This window comes from Priapulus caudatus, unplaced genomic scaffold (genome assembly GCF_000485595.1).
Source record: "Priapulus caudatus unplaced genomic scaffold, Priapulus_caudatus-5.0.1 Scaffold3288, whole genome shotgun sequence".
NCBI lineage: Eukaryota > Metazoa > Priapulida > Priapulimorpha > Priapulimorphida > Priapulidae > Priapulus > Priapulus caudatus.
This window is the reverse complement of record NW_014580349.1, coordinates 2,868-11,780: the sequence shown is the minus strand read 5'-3', so window position 1 is coordinate 11,780 and position 8,913 is coordinate 2,868. Positions and strand designations below refer to the sequence as shown.

At 44.6% G+C, this 8,913-nt stretch overlaps 1 long non-coding RNA gene across 1 annotated transcript; it reads right to left on the bottom strand.

The window, feature by feature from the left end:
• Positions 1-6,758: 6,758 nt before the first annotated feature.
• Positions 6,759-7,864, bottom strand: LOC106819366. The gene is made up of 3 exons (XR_001395407.1): positions 7,789-7,864; positions 7,424-7,521; positions 6,759-7,066 (listed from the first exon to the last, which is right to left on the bottom strand). It is a non-coding gene; the product is annotated as an uncharacterized LOC106819366 (long non-coding RNA).
• Between the last annotated feature and the right edge of the window lie 1,049 nt (positions 7,865-8,913).

Below are 8,913 nucleotides of genomic sequence, written 5' to 3'. Positions count from 1 at the left end.
TATATTATAATATATATATTAACCATGGTTATCCATATTATTTCTATGTATCAAACAGACGCGGAGCGGGTTTTGCTTCCTAAAATGGCGGACGTGGCGCTCCATTGCGTACTACACGTCATTGCACGTGATTTCGCATGAGTGGTTTATCTTATGCACTCTACGATCTTTGGTAGTGGCCTCCCAAAAAGTGCCACTGCAGAAATATGTAGCCGATGCGGGGGGGTCTAAGGGTTCTCCCCCAGAACATTTTTGAAATGTAGAGCCTGGAAATGGCATTTCCTGCATTTTCAGGCTATGTTGAAAGCAACCAATTCTTATCATTTTAAAAGGTCAATTTGTAAATTTTAAAGAGGAATGTAGCTAAAGCTGATGTCTAAAATATATATTATGAGTATGATAACTAATAAAACATTATTTACAAAATTGTATATACTATCAGTAGGTACATAATTATGAAAAATAATCCTATTTTCAATCTGCATTTATACTTTCACTATGTACATCTGTAAGTTTGAATTTGAATAGGCACATTGTCATATTATATACACATTCCAAATCTTAGAGCACTGATATAACACCTCTAATTGATCAGTATTAATAGTAATACCAGATAGTCCAGTCAGATAACTTGTCATTTTATTTTTTTATTACTCCAATTTTATCTTTTCTGCCTGGATAGCAACTTACAAATTCTGAAATTACATTTTGTTCATCTACCTTGTCTAACATGTCTCGGTGCACATGCATGACCATTGCACTGTTGAGCCTTAACTGGGTCGTGCTGGGTCGGGGGGGGGCACTCCATATATATTGCATGGTAGGTATGTGCCGCGGGAGAGACCCCCATTTTCAACCCTAACCCTAAACTTCCGTTCCAGTGCATCGCATTTTTAAGAATATCTCGTTCCAGAGCATTAAGTTTAGTTACCATGCAGATCTTACATTTTTGCCGTTCCGGAGACCCTAGTTTTTAATATTTCCGTTCCAGTCGATCGTACTTCAGAATACGTTGAAGCCGGGCCGTCAAGGCATGCATGCAACGTGTGTGTGTTGTATGTGTGCGTGCGTGCGTGTGTTGCCTGTGTGTGTGTGTGTGTGTGTGTGTGTGTGTGTGTGTGTGTGTGTGCGCGTGCGTGTGCGTGTGCGTCGCCGAGTTCATCTGCTCTCTGGGTCATGGTTTTGTTCTCCAGTGTCCATGATGCATTGCAAATTTCAACGAAAATCCAGTTCCGGAGACCCCACATCTTGTCGAAGCTAAGGCCAGTCCAAGGAGGCATCCACATTCAAAAAAAGTTAGTTCCCAGAGACTCCATTTTTCGGAGGTCTGAGTTTTAGTCTTTCAGAGCGCCCCCTCCACTCCCCATTTTGACTGTCGCAGTGGCCACAGTACCTACCCACGATAACTGTGGGGTGAGTGCCCCTCGGGCCCCCGGGTTTAACCGTCCTGTGTAATATGTTGTTCCTTGGTTTCCCTGCAAAGAAATTTTTTTCTTCAAAATAGTGCCGGCAGTGCCGTGCTGTCCGTGGGCGGCCCACTACGGCCCTGTTTCTGATGTCATTTTCCCAATGAAAAGACACATATTTAATACTGGCATTATTATAACATATAATAATTACTATAATTGCAATTATTTTGTGCAAATGTGTTGATTTTTCATCTTAATCTTAAGTTATGAGAGGGTCCCAGGCCTTATAGTTAATAGCTGCGAGTTTCTGTTTATGTTCGTTGCCGTGGTCGATTAGTTTACGCTTCAGCTGACCTCAGGGTTAAACAACTTAGGCCTACTACTACGAATACTACAGTACTCGTACTAAACTAGCTACTCAGCGTCAACGAAGTAGCGAGTACGTATAGCTCTAGTACTGTCGTGCCCAGTACTAAGTACCGTCGTAGCCTAGTACAGTACTGTCGTAGGCCGCTCGCTCCTTCCTCCGTGCCGACGAAGGCACGTATGAGTGAGGCTGTAATCATGGACGTACGTATGTAAATGATTAGCGAGAGCGGCGGCCAGACCCTCTCATAATCTGAAGATTGAGATGAAAATAACACATTTTGCTGAAAGCAAGCAGATTGCAAATTATAGAGATATTATATGTTATATTGAATGAGGATAAGATACGTTTTTCATGGAGGAAATACAGTCAGAAAACGTAGCTTATCTAGCGGTGCATAAACCCAAAGGCAAGACATTTATTCATAATGGCGTGTGTGTTCTCTTGTCAAAGGGCAAAGCAACTCGAAGGCAGCGCCATTATCAGCAAGGCGCTAATGTCTGAGCTATGTTATACTGTTGAGACAACAATTTCGCGTCCGCCCGCCACTCCTCATGCAATTCACTTCTGCGCTCCGACCCTGCAGGTGGGTGGATAAGCAGAGGTTCGCTGCTGATCAATGTCTAGAAGAGACCACCTCAGAAAGATGGAGGATGGCCGCGGACGAGGCTGCGAGCGGGGAAAAGCGAGGAGTGGACGAGAGGATTAGTCGGCGTCTCCAACATCAGCAGAACCTCATGGAACTGCATGGTACTTTACCAAGTCCATGTCATCATGAGAATGAGAAAGAAAAGAGGTCAACGGAGGTTCTGGGTCCGGCGGGCGACGACAGTTTGGCCTGTATGACCAGCTACTTGTTGAACTTCGTAACGAAGACCAGGCAGCCTTCAAGAACTTCATGCGGATGCCCCATGAGATGTTCGACGAGCTGCTAACCAGAATGGGTCCGAGGATCACCAAGCAGAATACAACCTACAGAGAGGCCCTCGACCCTGGCCTGAAGCTTGCCCTCACTCTGCGGCACCTTGCCTTTGAGACCAAGTATCACTCAATGTTCTATGGGTGGAGGGTGCCTCACAACACCATATCCCTGATCATTACCTGTTCGTTCGCTGACCTGACCGTTCGCTGGCTGTGTGTTGAATGCGCGGTGCATGCGCGGACCATTCGTTCCGTGCGCTAGCAACACGCTGTGCATTCGTTGGATTTTTTAACACGTGCGCTCTGTATGCGTCCTGTATACGCGCTGCGCGCTAGCAACACGCTGTGCATTCGTTGTCAACTCGCTAGCTTCTCCCAAAATCTTGACAAAATTTGGGCGCACAACGACGCACTGATCTTATTTTCCATTTTGTGATTAATTTTCAATGCGCGGGCCGTGCGTCGCGTATGTGTGACTAGGCCTTTATGAATGAACTTGACCGGGTATTCACGAAAGAAATTTTCAAGGCAGTAAATAACGGTACGAAAGCGAGCAACGCACACACACACACATATCAGTTTACCAGTATTTTATTTTATTCAATGACTCGACGATAGTGGGCGTAATTACGCAACGCATCAAGAAATCACGCCCACGTCCTCCGTTCCTAAACAACAACATTATCGCTGCTATCGGCTGACAAATAGCCTGTCCCGAACGATAACAAATCATTACAGTAAATAGACGATAAAATGTGCTCTCCTTTGGTATGAAATATCTTCCCGTTACTTCCTACACCCGCACGCAGCGAACAGAAACGCGTATATGTACGCATACATTCACGAATATTGCACGTAGATTTACAATTCAGGCCATCGATATTCCCGGTCTATCTCCCACAGTTCACACAGTGACGTAATCGCATATGGGTATGACGTCCGCCGTCACGTGACCATTACGGCTCATGGGGTAGAATCCGGGATTATCCGGGACAGGGAAACAAATCGGATCACACCACGGCGAGATGAGACTTGGGGTAACGATATTAACTGTAGGCCTACTCGGGTATTTGTTACAAACACTTTTACGGCGGTTTGCGTAGGTATATGCGCCCAGACGTGACTGCCATTCACGTTAAAAACTAGGTTATAGAAACCTAGTTTAGCTGTCGATCGTTGTCATGTTCCCATAGAAACGGCAATGCTGTAATATTGATTATGTCGTAAAAGTAAAACAAACCAGACTGAGCAACAAACAGGGGAGACTTATTCATGACAACAAAATAATGAAGTAGACTTGGCCCAAAACGTTGTCATCGTCGTTACTTTGAAAGAGAGAAAAACTACCTAAAACCCAAAGGCTTTCCTTTGTAGTTCATTAAAAAAATCATTAGATGACCACAGAGCATTCTCAAAACATACGCGAGCCGGCTATGTACAAAACTGAAACCGCGCGCTGTGCTAGAAAGGCCGTGTTTGCTGCCGCCTTCTCACTCAACCGACACATGGCGCCATCTGCCGACCAATAATGATACTACAGCGGCCAGACGAGTACAAGGCGCTGAATCTATAGGAACAGAATCTATACTAACAGGATGGCGAGATATCGGCTGCTTACTAACATGAACACATGCATTCACACATACATTTGAGAGAATGCACATGTTCAAGATATTACTTATGTATGTATCTGCGTAACTCATAGGGGGAACGTCACCTGCTCTACACCTTTCACACTGGTTTCGTATGTATCGTACACCTCTCTCTCTCTTTCGCTCTGTCTCCACACACAAGCAGCCCCAGACACGCACGCACGAGTAACACACACACGCACGCACACACACATACACACACACACGCGCGCACGCACGCACACACACACACACGCACAAACACACACACATATATATATAAACGCTTCAAGGATACGGCTACTGTGCATTAAGGTACGCATGTACACTGTGCATGCACGCATCCATGATTGGCTAGTGAGTGAGAACAACGCTCAACACATGTGCGCACGCGTGAAAGAAGAGACACTCCCGGAAGCTGTCCCGAGAGATTATACTCTAATGGCCTCTCGGCTCGTGTAAAATATTGACATCGGCTATGCGCAATAATAACAAAAATAATCATACAAAACCTCACTCTCCCTTCTAAGCAAATAGATAATTAGCATAGATAATAAAGTTACATAATTTACATCTTAGCTGACTGACAATAACTTACGAAAATTACGCTAGACTAAAACCGCGTGGACTTGTACGCTATATAAATCATCATCACCTCTCAATGCGGGGACAGCGACCTAGCACTATCTGCATTCGTTGGTGGGCTGTCAATCAATCATTAATTAATTATGAATCACCATTAAACGATCCACATTTGTGATAATACTATCCAACAGCACTCTATCGTCACTGTCACTGAAGCCTGAAACCATCAATTTGATTGTATTTACAAAGACGAGATGAAGATATGATCAGATTCGAATTGATAATCGATAGGGAGAATAAGATAATCAATAATATGCTGAGCACCTCAGCATTCACGTTCTTCTAAATGCAAAAGGCTAGGCTGTCTAGATCCATATATCTCTCTCTCTCTCCCCATCTATCTCAGAAACATGCACATATAAACATGCAGATTCTCTCACACTTCACTTTATCACTCTGTACCTTGTCTCTCTCTTTCTCTCGCGCTCTCTCCTTGCTTTCCTCGCTCTCTTGCTTTCTCGTGCGCGCTCTCTCCTTGATCTCTTCTCTCTCTCTCTCTCTCTCTCTCTCACACACACACACACTCTCACGTGCGCTCTCGCCTTGCTCTCCTTTCTCTTTCTTCCTCTCACTCTCTCTTCTCCCCCTTCTTCTCTATCTCTTGCCGTCTCTCTCTACATCTTGTCCTCTCTCTCACTTTATCTTTTTCTTTGATGGTGTTTACTCTCTCACTCTAATGTGCACTCATTTCTCTGCCTATCTAACAAATCTTTGGCATCTGCTAATTAAGAAAGCGGTCGCATTGTTGTGATGATCAGCAGCACTGTTGAACAAGCGTAGTCATGACGACCGACTAGCATGCCAGTCAGCGACCCACCCGACCGCTAGCTGTTGGGAAGATAAGCAACCGCATATGCCTCCACCCGCATATCACTCATTAAAAGAAGACAATCAGATACCTCGTATCAAATAAAAAAACGCACCGTCTAAAACACGTATCACACACGCGTGCGCGCACAGCTGCACGAACGCACGCACGCACGCGCTGCCCGTAGCAACGTCGCAGGGTTCGCGCGGGTATAAATAAAACTAAAAACATCTAAACGCCGTTGATAAAACACGTCATGCCGCGGTTCTCCCGCGCCGATCTCTGCCAAACTCTGCAGTGCGCGTGCGCGTTCCGCTACGCATACACGCAGGAGGAATGTTGTCCGAACTCGCAGGACCTGAGCAGTGAGCGCTACTGCCTTTTACCCGCCAGCCGCCTCGCCCGCAACACACGGCAGCATCACAGTGTGCATGCGCACTGGCCGTGCACATACGGTGCTGCTGCTGCCACGCGGTGGTGCATACTGCGCGTATAAGACACTGACAGTAACTTGGTAGTCTCGCAGAGCAATATCATCTAGCACGACAACCTGCTAGTTAGATGCTGCTGTTTACCCGCATACGTCAGATTGCCATTAAATCACTTCTTAACCGTCAGCCGACGCAAAAATTTGATCGAGGAGGTTGGTCGGTAAGAAAGCAAACCTGTACGTGCTATTTGCCACACGCACACACAGTATAGAAGTAAAAAGCTATACGTGACTGCCACACGAGAGATGAGAACTGTTGAATAATCCCTGGTGAACTTCCGAGGATAGCGATCCCAGTACGGCCCTGTTTACATGTACAACCAGCACATCACAGGTTACAGACACATTAGCACACAAAAGGCGGGAACTGATGAATGCTTCCTGAATGCTGTGAGGGAACATTTTCCAGAGGAGTGACTGATCACCCTGCTCCACCGCGCAACCGCCCCCCTACCCACCGCGTGACCGCCCCCTACCCACCGCGTGAATGCCCCCTACCCACCGCGCGACCGCCCCTTATCCACCACTGTGTGACATTCAGCACACGAATCGGAGGCATGGCGGCGGAGGCTGGCTGGTAAATGACGCAGCGATCAACTGATATGCTATCTAGTCATCTACAGCTAAGTGCTGACGATATCAAAAGTCGCCGGCGCCACGGAGAGCGTCACAGGGGTCGCCGAGTGTCGCAGAGGTCATGGAAGGTCACGTGCTGTCTGCGCGGTGTCCGGTGTCCTGTCATCTGTGTGACATCTCCTCGATGGCCAACCTCGCGTACTGATCCATGACGCTAGCCTGCGGAAGGAGGAGGGCGGGGTAAGTGCGACTACATTAACCTCATCTATGTGAGGTCACAACACCAAAAACTCAATAAAGCTATCTTTGCGCCGATGTAAAGTTGACAATTCAGATACTGTAAGCTAGAGAAATTGCTCTGCCTGACTACAGATGAACCGAAGAACTGCATTCAAATTCTGATACACGCGCTTTATCAAGTTTCGATCTCATGACAAAAAGTCAATAGGTTGAGCAGTCTCAGACGATGTTACGAGTACTACATGCAAGCATTCGACATGCAGCCCAGTGGCCACCGCTAGTATGAACGTGACTTTTCATGGATCATTGACCGACCGACTCGGAGGCTGACATTACCTAACAACGGTTACCATGACAATGGTGGCTGCTGCTATGCTAGGAGCACTTTGATCTGTTTCGGTGTGCTTTCATCGTTTAGATGTTTTGTAGTGTACCTGCAAGTCAACCAAGAGAAATGCGGCATCACTTTACTTGTGATTAACAATGGTTACTTCAATTGTAATTAATAAAATAAAATATAAATATTCATATTCTTAATATAATAAAATTATATTATATATTATCAATACATCATTTTTAAATATTGTACATGTATAATTTCAACGTATTCCTGCTTCAACATGAACATATGCTGAGCGCTTGATACCAGCAAATGTAGTAATGTTGCCTCATCAATATGCATATAAGTGAAAAATCACTACCTTAACGCATTTAGCAGTCCTTCGGTAGTCTCACTGGATTGCTCCTTCAGCACCTTTATTGATCCTTTAACCTTTACAAACATGCAAATCACTGGTCAATGAAGCTTCCTGAAACATCTATACACTATCCACACCACCTATAACTGTATATTATCAAGAGTAGATAATAACACAAGAGTGAGACACCCGATTCCCGCATTTTAAACCGATTTTTCTCATCAAAATTTGGCACCAATAAAGAAGCAAGTGTATACGTTCCTTAGCTTATTATGACCACTAATCACTCTCCTTCGTGGTACTGATATTCGTTTACATATATTTGCTAGCGTATTGCTGTAAATCGTAATCGTGCACGAGCTGAATTCGATCAATTTACCGCTAAAATGGCGCTATTGTTGTGACCTGTTAAGACAACTTGCGAAGTTATAGTGGCGCCAATATTTAGCAACGAACGGTTTCCAAATCATTCGTGCCCCGATAGGGGTTTAATGTACATGATTACCCGCGCGTGCGTAATGTGATACTTACTGCAAACTACTACAGAGAATATTGTTATTATTGTATTATTACTTATGTAAGATAGTATGTCAATTTCTTGTGTTGCGATCACAATAACTGAGCCCGTCTCGCAGTTCCTCACGAGATCAAAATTCGAAATTTAGATTGTCTCTCAACCTTATCGGGGCACGAATGATTTGGAAACCGTCCGTTGCTAAATATTGGCGCTACTACAACTTCGCAAGTTGTCTTAACAGATCACAACAATAGCGCCATTTTAGCGGTAAATTGATCGAATTCAGCTCGTGCAAGATTACGATTTACAGCAATACGCTAGCAAATATATATGTAAACGAATATCAGTACCACGAAGGTGAGTGATTAGTGGTCATAATAAGCTGAGGAACGTATACACTTGCTTCTTTATTGGTGGCAAATTTTGATGAGAAAAATCGGTTAAAAATGCGGGAATCGGGTGTCTCACTCTTGTGTTATTATCTACTCTTGATATTACCGATATCACATACATTATCAGCATTGAATTATTAGCTCTTGATAATACCAGGAGTGAATAATAATAGATTATTATCTATTATCGATCTATTATTGATCTATTATTATTCACTC